Here is a 19,797-nt window from a genome sequence, read left to right as displayed (position 1 = left end):
ATATCTTAGTGTCTTTTCTCCTCTTTCAAGAAAAAAAGGGTAGATTCAAAGAATCACATCTTCAAGGTTCTTTCACTGTGCCTTATGCACAAATCCCTCAACCTCAGGTCTCATATAAGAATTGAAAAGGGAATATTATTGGACAGTCAAGTGCCTGATTGTGTCGTTTGTGATGAATTTTCAATGGGAGTTATTAAAAAGTCACCAAGATACACACGCACACGAACATAATTTGGTTGGCGTCCAAATTATTTAGAGGCAATAGATGAAACCTATACCTTTGTCGACAGCTCAATCAGAACTTTGTTAAGACATGCCAATTGCTGTTCCTGCGATAATAAAAGGGTCCAATTTTGTTGGCGTGCAAGACTCAGAGGACACCACAGACAAGTGAGTTTTAATTATATTGCCAAAAAACTAGAAGAAGAGAGCTGGCCCCCAAATCCTTTGCTATTAGTCCAGTTTCTGATTATACACAGGATACTTACAGTCTCATGAGTCCCCTCAGGTAGGGAAATATGACTTAAACGGTGTTTGGGGAACGCACGATTTTCTTGTTTTCCAACACTCTAATCACATGGAATCTCTCAATTTCCATACAGCTAGGTAAGTACATTAGTAAAGCTGTCCACACAATTACTGTAGTTATTTAAGATTAATCCAATTATTAAATGGTTTCCTCTCATATGGAAGGTACTTTGTTTCTAGAATGATGATGGGTTTGGATTTACCTGCTTTTCGATTTTGTTTTAGTATATTAAACTAGTCTACAAAAATAAAAACTGCATGGGTTAGGGTGTTTGAGATGGGTATTTTTTCCACCTTTATTGAGATATAATCGACATATATGTTGTGTATGTTTAAGGTATAGACAATGTTGTGATTTGATACATTTATATACTGCAAAAATGGTTATCCTAGTAGTGTTAACTAAAAACTCCATTATCTCACATATATACTAATTCTTTTTTGAGGTGAGATCACTTAAGACATACTGTCTTCCGTATTCTAGAGTGAACATGTATTACTTTTGAAACATACTAAAATCAATATCTAAACAAACTTAGAGGGCATGTCTTACTTCCTTTGCTTCATGACTGTGAACATACATAAAATTCCTTTTTAAAGCTGCAAAGGTCAATATGAAGAGCCAGTAGATGTCACAGTCGGTGTCACATTGAACCTCCTGATGTGAAAAATAGAAACAAAGTGAACGGAATTCAGATTTCTAAAGGTTCCTACCAGTGAAATTTCTGATGTTTTTCAATCTATTCAATAAATATTCACTGAGCATCATGTTAATGAGGATTCTTGGGTCACATGTGACAGAATCCCAGATCAAAACACAAAGAAGAAAATAAAAATTATGTAACTACTCATAAATAAATAACTTGGCATGCCAGTTTCTTTTCTGCATCCATGTTTTTGAAATAAAATTGGAGTTATACTAAAAAGATGTAATCTTTTAGCAGCTTTCAAGTCTATAATACAGTATTGTGAACTATAATCACAGCTTTGGACATTAGATCCCCCCAATTTTTATTTATATTATAACTGGGGGTTTATACCCTTTGACCAACATCTCCACATTTCTTTCACCCCCAGCACCTGGCGACCAACTCTGTTTCTATAAATTCAGATTTTTAGATTTCACATATAAATGAGATCATACAGTATTTATCTTTCTCTGTCTGACTTATTTCACTTATTTCATTAGGACTTATTTCACAAGGTCCATCCATGTTGTTGCAAGTGGCAGGATTTCCTTCTTTTTTATGGCTGATAATATATACATATTTATCCACTTATTTATCCATTCATCCACTGATAGACACTTAGGTTGTTTCCATTTCTTGGATATGGTGAATAATGCTACAAGGACCATGGGAGTTCTGATACCTCTTCTAGATCCTGATTTCGTTTCCTTTGGATATATACCCAGAGGTGGAATTGCTGGATCATTTTTTGTTCTGTTTTTAATTTGAGGAAACTCTATATTGTTTTTCATAGTGGCTGTACCAGTTTATATTTCCACCAACAGTGTACAAGGATTTCCTCTTCTACACATCCTTGCTGACACTTGTTATCTCTTGTCTTTTTGATTATAGTCATTGTAATAGGTGTTGAAAGATATCTCATTGTGATTTTGATTGGCATTTCTCTGATATTTAGTGATGTTGAGCACCTTTTCATGTATCTATTGACCATTTGTATGTCTTGTTTGGAAAAATACCTATTCAGTTCCTCTGCCCGTTTTAAAATTGGATTTTTTTCCTGCTATTGAGTTGTATGAGTTCTTTATACATTTTGGATATTAACCCCTTATCTGATATATGATTTACAAATATCTTCTCCCATTCTGTAGGTTGTCCTTTCATTTGTTGATTATGTCTTTTGCTGTTCAGAAGCTTTTCAGTTTGATGTAGTTCCATTTATTAATTTTTGCTTTGTTGCTTGTGTTTTTGGTGTCAGATCCAAAAAATCACTGCCAAGACCAACGCCGAGGAGGTTTCCCCCAGTTTTTCTTCTAGGAGTTTTATGCTTTCATGTCTTATGTTTAAATATTTAATCCATTCAAGTTAATTTTTGTGAGTGGTATAAGATAGGGGTCCAATTTCATTATTATGCATGTGGTTATCCAGTTTTCCCAAAAATATTTATTGAAGAGACTATCCTTTCTCCATTGTATATTCTTGGCTTTTTTCCCATAAATTAATTGATTGTAGTTGTATGGATTTATTTCTGGGCTCTCAGTTCTGTTCCATTGGTCTATATGTTTGTTTTTATGCTAGTACTATGTAGCTTTGACTACTACAGGTTTGTAGTATGGTTTCAAATGATAAGTGTGATGCCTCTAGCTTTGTTCTTTCTCAAGATCACTTTGGTTATGGAGGGTCTTTTGTGGTACCACAAAATTTTAAGGATTGCTTTTCTATTTCTGTGAAAATTGCCTTTGGAATTTTGATGGGGATTGCATAGAATCTGTAGCTATCTTTGGGTAGAATGGAAATTTTGTAATAAGAATTCTTCCAAACCATGAGCATGGAATATCTTCCCATTTGTTTGTATTTTCTTGAATTTCTTTCATCAGTATTGTATGGTTTTCAGTGAACAGATCTTTCACCTCCTTGGTTAAATTTATTCCTAGGTATTTTATTCTCTTGATGCAATTGTAGATGGGATTGTTTTCTTAATTTATCTTTCTGATAGTTTGTTGTTAGTGTATAGAAATGATGTACTTTTTGACTTTGGTGATTTACAGTTTTGCCACAATGTGACTATATGTGGACTACTTCTTATGTATTCTAGGATGATATGTTATGAATATGGGAATTTGTATTTTTCATGAATTATAGAAATTTCCCAGTTATATCCCATAAGATAGTGACCCTTCCTCATTCATATTATTTTTTCATTCTGGAACTCATGCAGATATATTACTTATTAGATTTGTTCATTTTCTTTTCTAAGTCTCCTAACCATCCTTCTGTGTATATATGTGACCAGTTTCAGGGAGTTATTCAGTTGGTTATAGCTTTCATTTCTAGAAGTTCTATTTCATTCTTTTTACAAATCTACTTTTTTTCTTTTATTATCTTTTTTTCTTGCTCATTTAAAACACTCCTTTAAGGGACTTCCCTGGTGGTCCAGTGGAGAAGAATCCACCTTCCAATGCAGGGGACGTGGGTTCAATCTCTGGTCGGGGAACTAAGATCCCACATGCCACGGGGCAACTAAGCAACTACTGAGCTTGTGCGCCTCAATGGGAGAGCCCGCGTGCCACAAACTACAGAGCCCACGTGCCCTGGAGCCCGCATGCCACAACTAGAGAGAAGCCCACTCGCTGCAACAAAAATCCGACACAGCCAAAAAACAAACAAACAAACAAAAACTCCTTTAATTTTTTTAGCTTCTTATTCACATTACATTCTGTATATGATTACTCCAGTGTTCAGGTCCTTGAGAGTCTGTTATGCTTTGGTTGTTTCTTTTGATTCTTGCTAATAATGGCTAGTTTCTTCATGAATTTTTAATTTTGAATTATGAATTTATGTTCAGTTACTTATGTGGAAATCTTGGAAGGCTCAGGTTCAGTGTGCATTCCTTCAGAGAAGGCAAATATTTGTTTCTTCCAGGCATCATAAGTCATTATTAACCCTGAATTACTCTTAGTTGATTTTTCCCTTTGGAGTTTCCCATTTCATGTAGGCAATGCAAACTTGAATCCAAGACTCCTGTCAGGGTTTTGAATTCTCAGAAGAGATGATTTTTTTCCACTCAAAGCTCAGGTTGAGGCACACAATTTCATTGTGATCTTTGCTGTGGGATGATTTTTATCCAGTTTACCCTTCCACTGATGGAGGAGTATTCAATTCTCTGGTTTTCTGCTTTATGTTTATTTTTGGTCTTGAGCCTTTCCCTTCCCTTCTTGTGAGTTCAGATATGCACTGAAATGTATGTTTGCAAGAAGCAATGCATGTGCATGTTTAAATCAGGACTTTACCTCATGATATGTCATCTTTCATTTTGCCTAAAATAGCTCTTATTATATTTTCTCCATGGATATTGGTGGTGTATAGAAAAAAATGATGCATGTAATTTGATTTTATATGTTACCACCAAGTTGAATTCTTTTACTATTTTCAATAATATTTCAGTGAATTCCTTATAGCATTTTGGGTATATCTTCTCAATATCTGAGAATAATGACTTTTTTTCCTCCAGATTTCCCACCTTTATATACTTTCTCATTTTTGTAGTGTTTTTGAATTGTAAGTGAATTCAAGTTTAATAATTAATATTAGTGGTGATAGTGGGCATTATTGTCTATTTATGAACAGTATTAAAATTGTTTTATGTTTAATCATTAAGTATAATGTTTGCTATATAGTTCTTGTTGATATTCTTTATTGAGGTGGTACACATTTTTCCTCAGTTCCTGGCTTCTTAGGTGTTTTGTTTCCTAGGGATGTAGGTTGAATTATAGTGAATATTTTCTGCATCACTGAGATAATTGCCTTGTTTCTTCTTTTAATCTGTAATTGCAGTGAATTATATTAATATTTCTCTTTGAATTTCTGGAATAAATTCTACTTGATCTTGTTGCTATGTAATACATTGCTATCTAACTTCCTAATGTTTTATAAGAATTTTACATCTATCTCTAAAGATGTGATTGGTATGTACACCTATATTAGATATGTGATATTATTAGATCTATTACGTGCTATTATCTAGTTTGTCAATAGGGTTACGCTAATTCTTATAGAATGAGATAAGGAGCATTCTAAAATGTATAAGATTTGGAAATTACTGGCTCCTTGAATATTTATTGGAAATCACCTGCAAAGTTATTCAGCCCTAGCATTTTTGTTTTAACAACTTTATTGGAGTATAATTACTTTAAAATGGTGTGTTAGTTTCTGCTTTATAACAAAGTGAATCAGCTATATATATACATATATCCCAATATCTCCTCCCTCTTGCGTCTCCCTCCCACCCTCCCTATCCCGGTGGTCGCAAAGCACCGAGCTGATCTCCCTGTGCTATGTGGCTGCTACCCACTAGCTATCGATTTTACATTTGGTAGTGTATATATGTACATGCCACTCTCTCACTTCGTCCCAGCTTACACTTCCCCCTCCCCGTGTCCTCAAGTCCATTCTCTACCTCTGCGTCTTTATTCCTGTCCTGCCCCTAGGTTCGTCAGAACCATTATTTTTTTTTAGATTCCATATATATGTGTTAGCATACGGTATTTGTTTTTCTCTTTCTGACTTACTTCACTCTGTATGACAGACTCTAGGTCCATCCACTTCACTACAAATAACTCAATTTTGTTTCTTTTTATGGCTGAGTAATACTCCATTGTATATATGTGCCACATCTTCTTTATCCATTCATCTGTTGATGGACATTTAGGTTGCTTCCATGTCCTGGCCATTGTAAATAGAGCTGCAATGAATATTTTGGTACATGACTCTTTTTGAATTATGGTTTTCTCAGGGTATATGCCCAGTAGTGGGATTGCTGGGTCCTATGGTAGTTCTATTTTTAGTTTTTTAAGGAACCTCCATACTGTTCTCCATAGTGGCTGTATCAATTTACATTCCCACCAACAGTGCAAGAGGGTTCCCTTTTCTCCACACGCTCTCTAGCATTTATTGTTTGTAGATTTTTTGATGATGGCCATTCTGACTGGTGTAAGGTGATATCTCATTGTAGTTTTGATTTGCATTTCTCTAATGTTTAGTGATGTTGAACATCCTTTCATGTGTTTGTTGGCAATCTGTACGTCTTCTTTGGAGAAATGTCTGCTTAGATCTTCCACCGATTTTTGGATTGCATTGTTTGTTTTTTTGATATTGAGCTGCATGAGTTGCTTGTATGTTTTGGAAATTAGTCCTTTGTCAGTTGCTTCATTTGCAAATATTTTCTCCCATTCTGAGGGTTGTCTTTTCGTCTTGTTTATGGTTTCCTTTGCTGTGCAAAAGCTTTTAATTTTCATTAGGTCCGATTTTTTTATTTTTGTTTTTATTTCCATTTCTCTAGGAGGTGGGTCAAAAAGGATCTTGCTGTGATTTATGTCATAGAGTGTTCTGCCTATGTTTTCCTCTAAGAGTTTGATGGTGTCTGGCCTTACATTTAGGTCTTTAATCCATTTTGAGTTTATTTTTGTGTATGGTGTTAAGGAGTGTTCTAATTTCCTTCTTTTACATGTAGCTGTCCAGTTTTCCCAGCACCACTTATTGAGGAGGCTGTCTTTTCTCCACTGTATATTCTTGCCTCCTTTATCGAAAATAAGGTGACCATATGTGTGTGGGTTTATCTCTGGGCTTTCTATCCTGTTCCATTGATCTATATTTCTGTTTTTGTGCCAGTACCATACTGTCTTGATTACTGTAGCTTTGTAGTATAGCCTGGGGTCAGGGTGCCTGATTCCTCCAGCTCCATTTTTCTTTCTTAAGATTGCTTTGGCTATTCAGGGTCTTCTGTGTTTCCATACAAGTTGTGAAGTTTTTTGTTCTAGTTCTGTGAAAAGGAAGGACACTACATAATGATCAAGGGATCAATCCAAGAAGAAGATATAACAATTATAAATATTTTAAATTATAAATATCCAACATAGGAGCACCTCAATACATAAGGCAAATACTAACAGCCATAAAAGGGGAAATCGACAGTAACACGATCATAGTAGGGGACTTTAACACCCCCCTTTAACCAATGGACAGATCATCCAAAATGAAAATAAATAAGGGAACACAAGCTTTAAATGATACATTAAACAAGATGGACTTAATTGATGTTTATAGGACATTCCACCCAAAAACAACAGAATACACATTCTTCTCAAGTGCTCATGGAACATTCTCCAGGATAGATCATATCTTGGGTCACAAATCAAGCCTTGGTAAATTTAAGAAAATTGAAATCGTATCAAGTATCTTTTCTGACCACAATGCTATGAGACTAGATATCAATTACAGGAAAAAAATCTGTAAAAAATACAAACACATGGAGGATAAACAATACACTACTTAATAACCAAGAGATCACTGAAGAAATCAAAGAGGAAATCAAAAAATACCTAGAAACAAATGACAATGAAAACACGACGACCCAAAACCTATGGGATGCAGCAAAAGCAGTTCTAAGAGGGAAGTTCATAGCAATACAATCCTACCTTAAGAAACAAGAAACATCTCAACAAAACAACTTAACCTTACACCTAAAGCAATTAGAGAAAGAAGAACAAAAAACCCCCTAAGTTAGCAGAAGGAAAGAAATCATAAAGATCAGATCTGAAATAAATGAAAAAGAAATGAAGGAAATGATAGCAAAGATCAATAAAACTAAAAGCTGGTTCTTTGAGAAGATAAACAAAATTGATAAACCATTAGCCAGACTCATCAAGAAAAAAAGGGAGAAGACTCAAGTCAATAGAATTAGAAATGAAAAAGGAGAAGTAACAACTGACACTGCAGAAATACAAACGACCATGAGAGATTACTACAAGCAACTCTATGCCAATAAAATGGACAATGTGGAAGAAATGGACAATTCTTAGAAATGCACAACCTTCCGAGACTGAACCAGGAAGAAATAGAAAATATGAACAGACCAATCATGAGCACTGAAATTGAAACTGTGATTAAAAATCTTCCAACAAACAAAAGCCCAGGACCAGATGGCTTCACAAGCAAATTCTATCAAACATTTAGAGAAGAGCTAACACCCATCCTTCTCAAACTATTCCAAAATATAGCAGAGGGAGGAACACTCCCAAACTCATTCTACGAGGCCACCATCACCCTGATACCAAAACCAGACAAAGATGTCACAAAGAAAGAAAACTACAGGCCAATATTACTGATGACCATAGATGCAAAAATCCTCAACAAGATACTAGCAAACAGAATCCAACAGCACATTAAAAGGATCATACACCATGATCAAGTGGGGTTTATCCCGGGAATGCAAGGATTCTTCAATATACACAAATCAATCAACGTGATACACCATATTAACAAATTGAAGGAGAAAAACCATATGATCATCTCAATAGATGCAGAGAAAGCTTTCGACAAAATTCAACACCCATTTATGATAAAACCCTGCAGAAAGTAGGCATAGGGGGAACGTTCCTCAAATAATAAAGGCCATATATGACAAACTCACAGCCAACATCGTCCTCAATGGTGAAAAACTGAAACCATTTCCACTAAGATCAGGAACAAGACAAGGTTGCCCACTCTCACCACTATTATTCAACATAGTTTTGGAAGTGTTAGCCACAGCAATCAGAGAAGAAAAAGAAATAAAAGGAATCGAAATCGGAAAAGAAGAAGTAAAGCTGTCACTGTTTGCAGAGGACATGATACTATACTTAGAGAATCCTAAAGATGCTACCAGAAAACTACTAGAGCTAATCAATGAATTTGGTAAAGTAGCAGGATACAAAATTAATGCACAGAAATCTCTTACATTCCTATACACTAATGATGAAAAATCTGAAAGAGAAATTAAGGAAACACTCCCGTTTACCATTGCAACAAAAAGAATAAAATACCTAAGAATAAACCTACCTAAGGAGACAAAAGACCTGTATGCAGAAAACTGGAAGACACTGATGAAAGAAATTAAAGATGATACAAACAGATGGGGAGATATACCATGTTCTTGGATTGGAAGAATCAACATTGTGAAAATGACTATACTATCCAAAGCAATCTACAGATTCAATGCAATCCCTATCAAACTACCACTGGCATTTTTCACAGAACTAGAACAAAAAATTTCACAATTTGTATGGAAACACAAAAGATCCCGAATAGCCAAAGCAGTCTTGAGAAAGAAAAACGGAGCTGGAGGAATCAGACTCCCTGACTTCAGACTATATTACAAAGCTACAGTAATCAAGACAGTATGGTACTGGCACAAAAACACAAATATAGATCAGTGGAACAGTATAGAAAGGCCAGAGATAAACCCACGCACATATGGTCACCTTATTTTTGATAAAGGAGGCAAGAATATACAATGCAGAAAAGACAGCCTTCTCAAAAAGTGGTGCTGGGCAAATTGGACAGCTACATGAAGAGAATGAAATTAGAACACTCCCTAACATCATACACAAAAATAAACTCAAAATGGATTAAAGACCTAAATGTAAGGCCAGACACCATCAAACTCTTAGAGGAAAACATAGGCAGAACACTCTATGACATAAATCACAACAAGATCCTTTTTGACCCACCTCCTACAGAAATGGACATAAAAACAAAAATAAACAAATGGAACCTAATGAAAATTAAAAGCTTTTGCACGGGAAAGGAAACCATAAACAAGATGAAAAGACCACCCTAAGAATGTGAGAAAATATTTGCAAGTGAAGCAACTGACAAAGGATTAATCCTCCAAATTTACAAGCAGCTCAATATCAAAAAAACAAACAACCCAATCCAAAAATGGACAGAAGACCTAAATAGACATTTCTCCAAAGAAGATACACAGATTGCCAACAAACACATGAAAGGGTGCTCAACATCATTAATCATTAGAGAAATGCAAATCAAAACTGTAATGAGATATCATCTCACACCAGTCAGAATGGCCATCATCAAAAAATCTACAAACAATAAATGCTGGAGAGGGTGTGGAGAAAAGGGAACCCTCTTGCACTGTTGGTGGGAATGTAAATTGATACAGCCACTATGGAGAACAGTATGGAGGTTCCGTAAAAAACTAAAAATAAAACTACCATACCACCCAGCAATCCCACTACGTGGCATATACTCTGAGGAAACCATAATTCAAAAAGAGTCATGTACCACAGTGTTCACTGCAGCTCTATTTACAATAGCCAGGGCATGGAAGCAACCTAAGTGTCCATCAACAGATGAATGGATAAAGAAGATGTGGCACATATATACAATGGAATATTACTCAGCCGTAAAAAGAAACGAAAATGAGTTATTTGTAGTGAGGTGGATGGACCTAGAGACTGTCATACAGAGTGAAGTAAGTCAGAAAGAGAAAAACAAATACCGTATGCTAACACATATATATGGAATCTAAAAAGAAATAAAATGGTTCTGAAGAACCTAGGGGCTGGACGTGAATAAAGATGCAGACCTACTAGAGAATGGACTTGAGGACATGGGGAGGGGGAAGGGTAAGCTGGGACAAAGTGAGAGAGTGGCATGGACATATATACACTACCAAATGTAAAATCGATAGCTAGTGGGAAGCAGCCGCATAGCACAGGGAGATCAGCTCCATGCTTTGAGACCACCTGGAAGGGTGGGATAGGGAGGGTGGGAGGGAGGGAGACGCAAGAGGGAAGAGATATAGGGATATATGTATATGTATAGCTGATTCACTTTGTTATAAAGCAGAAACTAACACACCATTGTAAAGCAATTATACTCCAATAAAGGTGTTTAAAAAAAAAAAAAAGAATCCGCCTGCCAATGCACGGGACACGGTTTCGAGCCCTGGTCTGGGAAGATCCCACGTGCCGCGGAGCAACTAAGCCCGTGTGCCACAACTACGGAGCCTGTGCTCTAGAGCCCGCGTGCCACAAGTACTGAAGCCCACGTGCCTAGACCCCGTGCTCCTCAACAAGAGAAGCCACCGCAATGAGAAGCCCTTGCACCCCAACGAAGAGTAGCCCCCGCTCTGTGCAACTAGAGAAAGCCAGCGCTCAGCAACGAAGACTCAACGCAGCCCAAAATAAAATAAATTAGTTTAAAAAAAAAATGAAGCCATTTGTTTAAAGGAAATAATATAAAAGTCAAAAAATAAATTGAAATATTAGAATAGAGTTTACCTAAATGTTTTTTTGTAATTTTGGGGGAGGAGGAGAACTTTGTAAGCATTACACAGATGATGATTAGATTTGGCTAAATAAAAATATGAAACTTCCATGTTTCAAAAGTGTTTAAAATAAGTTTAAAACTAAAAATAAATGAAAAACTTGAGAAAACATATGGAAAAAATACAAAATAGGCTTAATGTTTTTGATATATAGAGCTCTAATCATTCAGTAAGAAATAGATACTTTAAAAGATGATTCACTTTGTTACAAAGCAGAAACTAACACACTATTGTAAAGCAATTATACTCCAATAAAGATGTAAAAGTAAATAAATAAATAAATAAATAAATAAATAAATAAAAATAAATAAAAAATAAAAGAAAAATGGGCCATGATTCGCAGAGAAATAGAGTTGGTCAGCCCACAAATGAAAAGATGGTAAATCACACTGTCAATCAAATAAGCGCAAATTAAAATTGTAATGAGATATCACTTCTCATCTAGAAGATTGGCCAACGATGAGAAGATCCATTACTGGCATGGATATGGGGAAACAGACACTTCCATATGTGGTTAATAGGAGTGTATACAGAGACAACTTTCTGAGGTCATTCTGGAAACGTGTCAAAACTTAAAATGTGCAAATCCTTTGAGTCAAAAATTCTACTGTAGGCATTTATGCTAAAAAGCTAATAAACCAAATGCTTAATGTCATAAGTACAAAGAAATGTCATCACAGTAGAGAAATTATAATTTAAATTAATATCTGATTTATGAAATTGGTTCAATAAGTTAATGTACAGTAGAATAATTCAATACTTGCAGCCATTCAAATTTATGATGTAGAACTTTATTCTTAGACATGGTAAGATTCCCTTTTAGGAAAAGGCTCAAGCACTGAATGTATCACATAATGTTATTTTTGGAAAAAAACTACATGCCTAGAAGAAATCTCAAAAGATGTATACCATTATCTGTGGGTAATTGGATTTTGGTAGTTTTATTTTAAAAAGATATTCTTTGTTTCCTATTAAAAAAATGACTGTAAATGGCTTCTAATCTTGAAAATCAGAAAAAACTCATACACATCTTTACAACTTGAAGTAAAAGATTTTCCCCATTAATTTGAGCTCTGATGTTATGCTTCTTTTATTTTTCTTTTCCTTTGCTGTAAAATTGTCCTAGAAAGGTAATTTATTAAGGAGAGAGGGATGGGAGGAAGACAGTTCTAATTATTCTTTTGGTGTGTTTTGGTTCCCTAAGGCATTGGCTGAAGGCATCCAGGAGAGAGTCTGGGACCAGCCAAGTCAGATCTCTGGAAAGTGAGCTCAAAGACACTGTTGGCTTCTCTTTTGGATTAATATGATTTCCCTTGCTCTTCTGGCCAATCACCTTAGAAGGTTTGGGACAATCAGGTCCAATGTCAGGTCAGGATCGAATGGTGGCCTTTCTATCTTGTAACCTCATGGTTTCACTGCAGGGGGCATGGGTTCGATCCCTGGTCTGGGAAGTAAGATCCCACATGCTGCGTGGCTTGGTCAAAAAAAATAAACTTCCCCCCCTCACCCCCTATTCACTTTTGTTGCTGTGTAAATCCATTAAATGACAATTCACATGAGAGCACGTTGTAAACTTCAAACCATTATACCACACCGTCATAATGCTAATGTCATTATATCGCTGTGTTTCTCTCCCTGCTCCCAGCTAGCTTTTAATCTCTTTTTTTAAGAAAGGCACTGTGCGGGGTACTTTCCTACACATGGTAGGTGCTCAGTAAATGTTCATAGAATAAGTTTGTTTGTTTTTTAAAAAAATTAATTAATTAATTTATTTATGGCTGTGTTGGGTCTTCGTTTCTGTGCGAGGGCTTTCTTTAGTTGCGGCAAGTGGGAGCCACTCTTCATCGCGGTGCGCGGGCCTCTCACTATCGCAGCCTCTCTTGTTGCGGAGCACAGGCTCCAGACGCGCAGGCTCAGTAATTGTGGCTCACGGGCCTAGTTGCTCCGCGGCATGTGGGATCCTCCCAGACCAGGGCTCGAACCCGTGTCCCCTGCATCGGCAGGCAGATTCTCAACCACTGCGCCACCAGGGAAGCCCTAGAAGAAGTTTTAATACAAAAAAAAACCCTTCTAATTTGAATGTGTCTTGAGAAACCTAATATTTGACATGCGAGTCAGCAGATTTTAAACAGCCTAAGGCTTTTAGTTCTAAATGACATCTACTTCAAGAATTGCACATGGATATTTTACTTTTCAGGGGCTGAAGATGAAACACTATCGAAATCATGAAATTATACGTGCGCTAAGCTGAAGTTGCCGGCAATTGTGTCCTCAGGATGCCCTCACCTGCCTTTGCCTTAGAAACGTGAGCCTGCTGGGTTCCCCATCTTCACTTCTCTGCTCTTCACCCAAACACAGGCACAGTCTACACTGCTCCCTGAGACACTGGGTTGGAAGTCTAATGATATAAGAGTCAGCATAGGGAATAGTGTCAAATCTTTGTAGGAAAAGTAATTTTCACTGGAGAAGCTGGCAGTTGCAGATGCAGTGGAAGTTATTAAAAAGTTACTAAGCAAAAGGAATCTATATGGGAATTTTCCAATCTAACTTTGTGTTACTGCCTTCTCATTTAATTCCAGTGTGGTCTTAAACCATACTTTGGGGACTTCCCTGGTGGTCCCTCCACGCTCCGCGCAGTCCCTCTGTGCTCTCAATGCAGGGGGCCTGGGTTCGATCCTTGGTCGGGGAAATAGATCCCGCATGCAGGCCGCAACTAAGAAGCCTGCATGCTGCAATGAAGATCCTGCCTGCCGCAACTAAGACCTGGTGCAGCCAGAATAAAAATAAAGACATAAATAAATAAATTAAAAAACCCCTATACTTTGTGTGATTTATGAATAAAATGTTTTATTTTATTATCTTATTTTTTAAAGTAGTTTTAAAAAATATTTATTTGATTTTAATTTTTTTGGCTGCGTCAGGTCTTAGCTGCAGCACACGGGATCTTCGTTGTGGCATGTGGGATCTTTCGTTGTGGTGCGTGGGCTTCTCTCTAGTTGAGACACATGAGCTCAGCAGTTGTGGCACGCAGGCTTAGTTGCCCTGTGGCAGGTAGGGCCTTAGTTCCCCAACCAGGGATTGAACCTGCGTCCCCTGAATTGGAAGGCGGATTCTTTACCACTGGACCGCCAGGGAAGTCCCAATAAAATGTTTTATAGTCCAGAATGTGGTCTGTCCGGGTAAATGTTCCATGTGAACTTAAGAAGAATGTGTATTATGCTCATGTTGGATGAAATATTTTATAAATATTAGTTAGATCCAGTTGATTAGTGGTGCTATTCAATTCAACTGTATCCTTACTGATTTTCTGCCTGTTGGATCTGCCAGTTACTGATAGAGGGATGTTGATGTCTCCAGCTATGTAGTGGATTTGTCTTTTTCCTTGTATTTCTATCAGTTTTTGCCTCATGTATTTTGACACTCTGTTGCCAAGTACATACACATTAAGGGTTGTTAGGTATTCTCTGAGAATTGACCCCTTTATCATTATCATTATAAAGACTCTCTCCTTATCTCTGATAATTTTCCTTGTTGCAAAGTCTGCTTTATCTCAAATTAGTATGTCTACTCCAGCTTTCTTTTGGTATATCTTTCTCCTTTGCATTACTTTTAATCTATCTCTGTCTTTGTACTTAAAGCGGGTTTCTGACAGAATATGTATAGTTGGGTCCTTTAAAAAAAAATCCACTCTACAGTCTTTTATTTTTATTTTGGATATTATTTTATTTTAATTAGATATGATTGACACTTTATATTAGTTTCAGGTGTACAAAATAATGGTCTTGATACTTGTATGTATTGTGAAATGATGACCACAGTAAGTCTAGTTAACACCCATCACCATGCATAGTTGCAATTTTTTTTTGGTGTGTGATGAGAAACTTTTTGTCTTTTAATTGTCATAGTTAGACTATTTACATGATAAGGTGGTTTAAAAAACCTTTTTATTGCAAACTATAGCTCACTTTCAGTAAAGTAAGGCATAATTACAGAACATACCACTGTGTAACCTTCACCCAGATCAAGAAATGAAACACTGAAGGAAGCCCTAGAGTGTTACATCCTGACCACCTGCCGCACCCCCCGTCACTAGAGCTCATCACAATCCCCACTTTTGTGATAATCGCTTGCTTGTTTTTTTAAAAAAATTATTTTAACAACTTATGCACCCATAAACAATATAGTTAATTTTGTCTGTTTTAGAACTTTATATGCATTAGATCATATTATAGGTATTATTTTGTGTCTGGCGTCTTTTACTTAAGGTCAATCCTTGTTGTCGCACGTAGCTATAATTTGTTCACACTTATCACTGCATGATATTACATTGAATAATATAGCCCAATTATTCATCCACATCTTTTGAACATAATATATATATAAATATATATATATTTATAGTTTATAATACAGTTCTAGGCAGAGAGTGAGTGCTCATTAAAAGGGGCATATTAATAATGGTAACTTTGGGGCATGGATGGATTATATCTCATGGAACTCCATGTTGACATATGCTAAATACAGAAAAATTGAGTCTACCCTGAGAGATACACAAGTTCATAGGAAGGTGGTTTTTGAGGTGATGTTGGGGATTTAGTCTTGAGGTTGAAAAGTCAGTTCAAGGGGCTCTTTTTAATCATTATTTTATTTTGTCCTTAAAAATTCAAAGAGTAGTCTTGAGAAAGAACATTAAAGTTTAAGGGTAAGATTTCTTAGCACCATAAATTGTTTTCTTTTAGACAAGTTGACACCAGAAGAAAAGGAGTAGATATATGCTTCCCTGAATGTTACTTTAGAAACAAATCAGAATGATTTATCATCATGAGAGATTTTTGGCCTAATTTGAATCCCTGGAAGATGTGAAAGATGTAGAGACTCCTTGAACCTAGGGGAGGGGATTCTTTCCTTGAGACAGAGGGGAAAGCCCCTGCCCTCAACGTAAAACAGAGAATTCAGTTTGCCCACAGAACCACACAGAGATGGAAACCTAAAAAAATTACACAAATTACATATATGTATAGAATTTAATTCTCACATCTATTTTGCAAAATAGATGTGATAATTAAATATTAATCAACTTTAAATGAGTAGTATTGCCTAGGTAGACTTAGAGAATAAGGATTTGAGAGCATAAGTGACATCCACAAATTGTCAGAGTCGGCAACTTTTGGATCTGAAATTCGAACCTTGATCATCTGAGAAATATTCACCTTGCAGGTTATTGTGCTGATTACATCCAAAGAGCAACTGTGAAGTGTCTGGCACAATGCTCCAGGAAGAGTAGACAGTCAGGAAACGTTAATTCTTCTATGTACATTGTGGGCGAGTGGTGGAAGGCATCTTGGGAATCAATCCTTCTTCAATTAGGTAATAATACCTAAACCAATAAAACAGATAAGATTTTATTGGTGTGCAAGACCCAGAATGTTTTACACATATTACCTTATTTAATTAGCTTTTGCCAGCTTCAAATGTCTTAAAATATGTGGCTAAGTTTGAGCTTGACCATTTGGGTTGCTAGCTTTGGTTTGACAGGTGTCTTGGCTGTGAGAGTGAAATGGCATAAATTGATACCAGTGTCTGTAATCGGAGCTGAGTCAGACTGTGAGGTTCGCGAGTTCGTCTGTGAGTGCGCCCTCTTCTGGTCTGGAACTTATCTTCTTTCAGCGCTGCCTCTCCTTTTAACTTCTCAGGTGCTTAGAGACCTGCTTAGTTTTCTCTTTCAGATCCTTACCGTACAAATGACTATGAATCTTAAACAGTAACTTCTTTTTTTAAAAATGCTTCTTTTAAATTTATTAAGTTAAAAATAAGAACGGTTTTGAAAGACAATCACAAATCACTCAATGTGTGACAAGTGTATTTGTAAATAATGGGAGATGAAAAGTGATTGGTAAAATGAAAAAGGGTTCATCATGAAGGACTAGCTTCTTTTAAAAGGGAAAGGTTGGCATTTTAAAAGGGGACAAGCCTTAAACTAATAGATGAGTTTCAGAATTCTAGGTATCAAGATGAAAATAAGGGAAAGTTTGGATGTTAAGGACCTCCCTGGTACCTAGAATATCTCTCACTTCTTAATTCTTTGGATAGAGGTGGTCTAGAGCAAGCAACCTCCTCAGAAACTGTTTCTTTTTAAATTTTTATTCCTAGGAGTAAAGTTTCAAACATGGGTCAGGATGCCCATCAGAGGATGTCATCAGAGGAGCGGGAGAGGAAAGGGAAGAATTTGGGTTGAGTTTATAGAAAGGCAGAAAAACTAGAGTCATGCATGGAGAAGAAATATGAAAGAAGTTCCTGCATCTGGCTGAGACTTACAGTTCCAGGGGGCTCATAAATAAGCCTGGATAGTACATACTCACACAGAGAAAATGCCAACTGACTATGGGCACCCGTTCCCTCTCTGTCCCTCCTGCCAGTCTGCTCCCTAACTACTTTATATTTGGATTTATTCTGCTTTGGAGACAGTCTAATCAGGCACATGTAGCTCCTTCCAGGCCTCAAGCTGCTCTCTAATGAGATGAGAACTTGAAGCTTATTCATCCATCCTCCTGGTACTGGAAGTGTGTGTTTGTGGGCAGATACTTGAAGTTGAGAAGATAAAAGGAGATTGGAGAGAGATTGTAACCTCTAAGAATCTCTTTACTAGGTCCTGTTAATATCCACAGCTCTGGACAGTAGAGAAGGAATTTTCAAAGCCCATGGTTAGGGGTGCATTTGGGGAGCTGGTTCTCTACATCCTTGCAAATGATTCACTACATTTACCACAATAGTAGTGTAGTGTCTCTACAAAGGAAGGATTTGCAAAATCCAAAATCCACAGCTTCATAAATTAATCACTCTCTGGGGTGTAAAGGACACATTCTCATGTAAATTTTCTAAAAACAGAGATAATTAATCGTCATCCCAGTGGTCAGACCCTGAGATTCCCTAGGGTTGATCCAACTTGGGATTTTCTTTTGTGGTCCATGAAGAAAACACAGAGGAGGGTCTGGAAGACACAGCAAAGGATAAATATTGATAAATAAATACTTGATTATCTTAAATCCTGCCCTCTTCACCTCCAAATAACCTGTCAGCATAGAGAATCTCATAATTATTGAGTTTCCATTGTTTGCCAAGCGTTGTGCTGGGCATTTTGCATATGTTAACATATTAAATCCTGCAAACAACCCATTTACAGATGATTTGCTGGACACTAACACTCATAAATTAGAGGGACACTTTGCACCATAGTACTCACATCATGAGCCCACACCCTCTTTACAGCACACATGCGACCTTTCCCTCAGGTGAGGGAGCACAAAATACACAGATTTTTCCTATAATAGTCTAGTTTTATTTTATTAAAAATGTGCACTTATGTAACACTATTTAGGGCAGGAGTGGAGAATATCTTTTCTAAGGAGGAATCACATGCATATAAAAAGCAGTAGAGGGGGGATTGGATAGGGGTGGTCAAAAGGTAAAAACTTCCAGTTATAAGATAAATACGTACTGAGGATGTAATATACAGCATGATGACTATAATTAACACTGCTGTATGGTACACTTTGAAGATGCTAAGAGAGTATATCCTAAAAGTTTTTATCACACAAAATCCCACATTTTTTCTTTCTTTTCTTGTATCTCTGTGAGATGATGGATGTTAACTAAACTTATTGTGGTCATCATTTCACAATATATATGTGTTCAAGTCAATATATGCTGTACATCTTAAACTTATACAGTGTTGTATGTCAATTGCATCTCAATAAAACTGAAAGAAACAAAATAGCCACAGAGGATGACAAGCTCATAAAAAGTAGTTTACCAGTTAGATGTACCATTAACATTTTTATATATAAATATAAAATTCAATCAAAATAAAATTTATTTTATAATATTTAAATAAAAATGTTAATACAAATTTAATGATATTAATTAAATATTTAACTTTAATTTAATTTACATTTTAATTTAATATAAATATAAAAATTTTAATTCACTTGCTTCGTGAATGGAACATAGATTTGGACTTTTATTAAATAGCTAAAACGAATAATGAAAAGGTAGAGAGAAGTTGATTCTTGATTCATGTTTGACCCACGAAGGGAAAGAAAGGCATTTAGTTTAGAAAACAAGGTATGAATTTCAGGGGTTACAAGGTTGTTTCAGTTCTTACCATCATGTAAAGCAGTGATCAACATCCTCAGACATATGTGCACATCTTAGAGTAAATCTTAGAAGGACAAGAGCTAAGGCAAAAGCATGAACATTTAATGACTTTTGATGCATGTTGCCAAACTGACCTTCAGAAAGATGGCACAATTTATATTTTCACCAATTGTGTATGAGAGGGCATATTTTCCTGTACCTTTGTTAGCGTTCAATATTATTGCTACTTTTAACATTTGCCTTTTTAATAGGAAAAATTTC

Source organism: Eubalaena glacialis, chromosome 10, assembly GCF_028564815.1.
Source record: "Eubalaena glacialis isolate mEubGla1 chromosome 10, mEubGla1.1.hap2.+ XY, whole genome shotgun sequence".
Lineage (NCBI taxonomy): Eukaryota > Metazoa > Chordata > Mammalia > Artiodactyla > Balaenidae > Eubalaena > Eubalaena glacialis.
The sequence above is the reverse complement of the archived record's forward strand: the minus strand, read 5'-3'. Positions refer to the sequence as shown.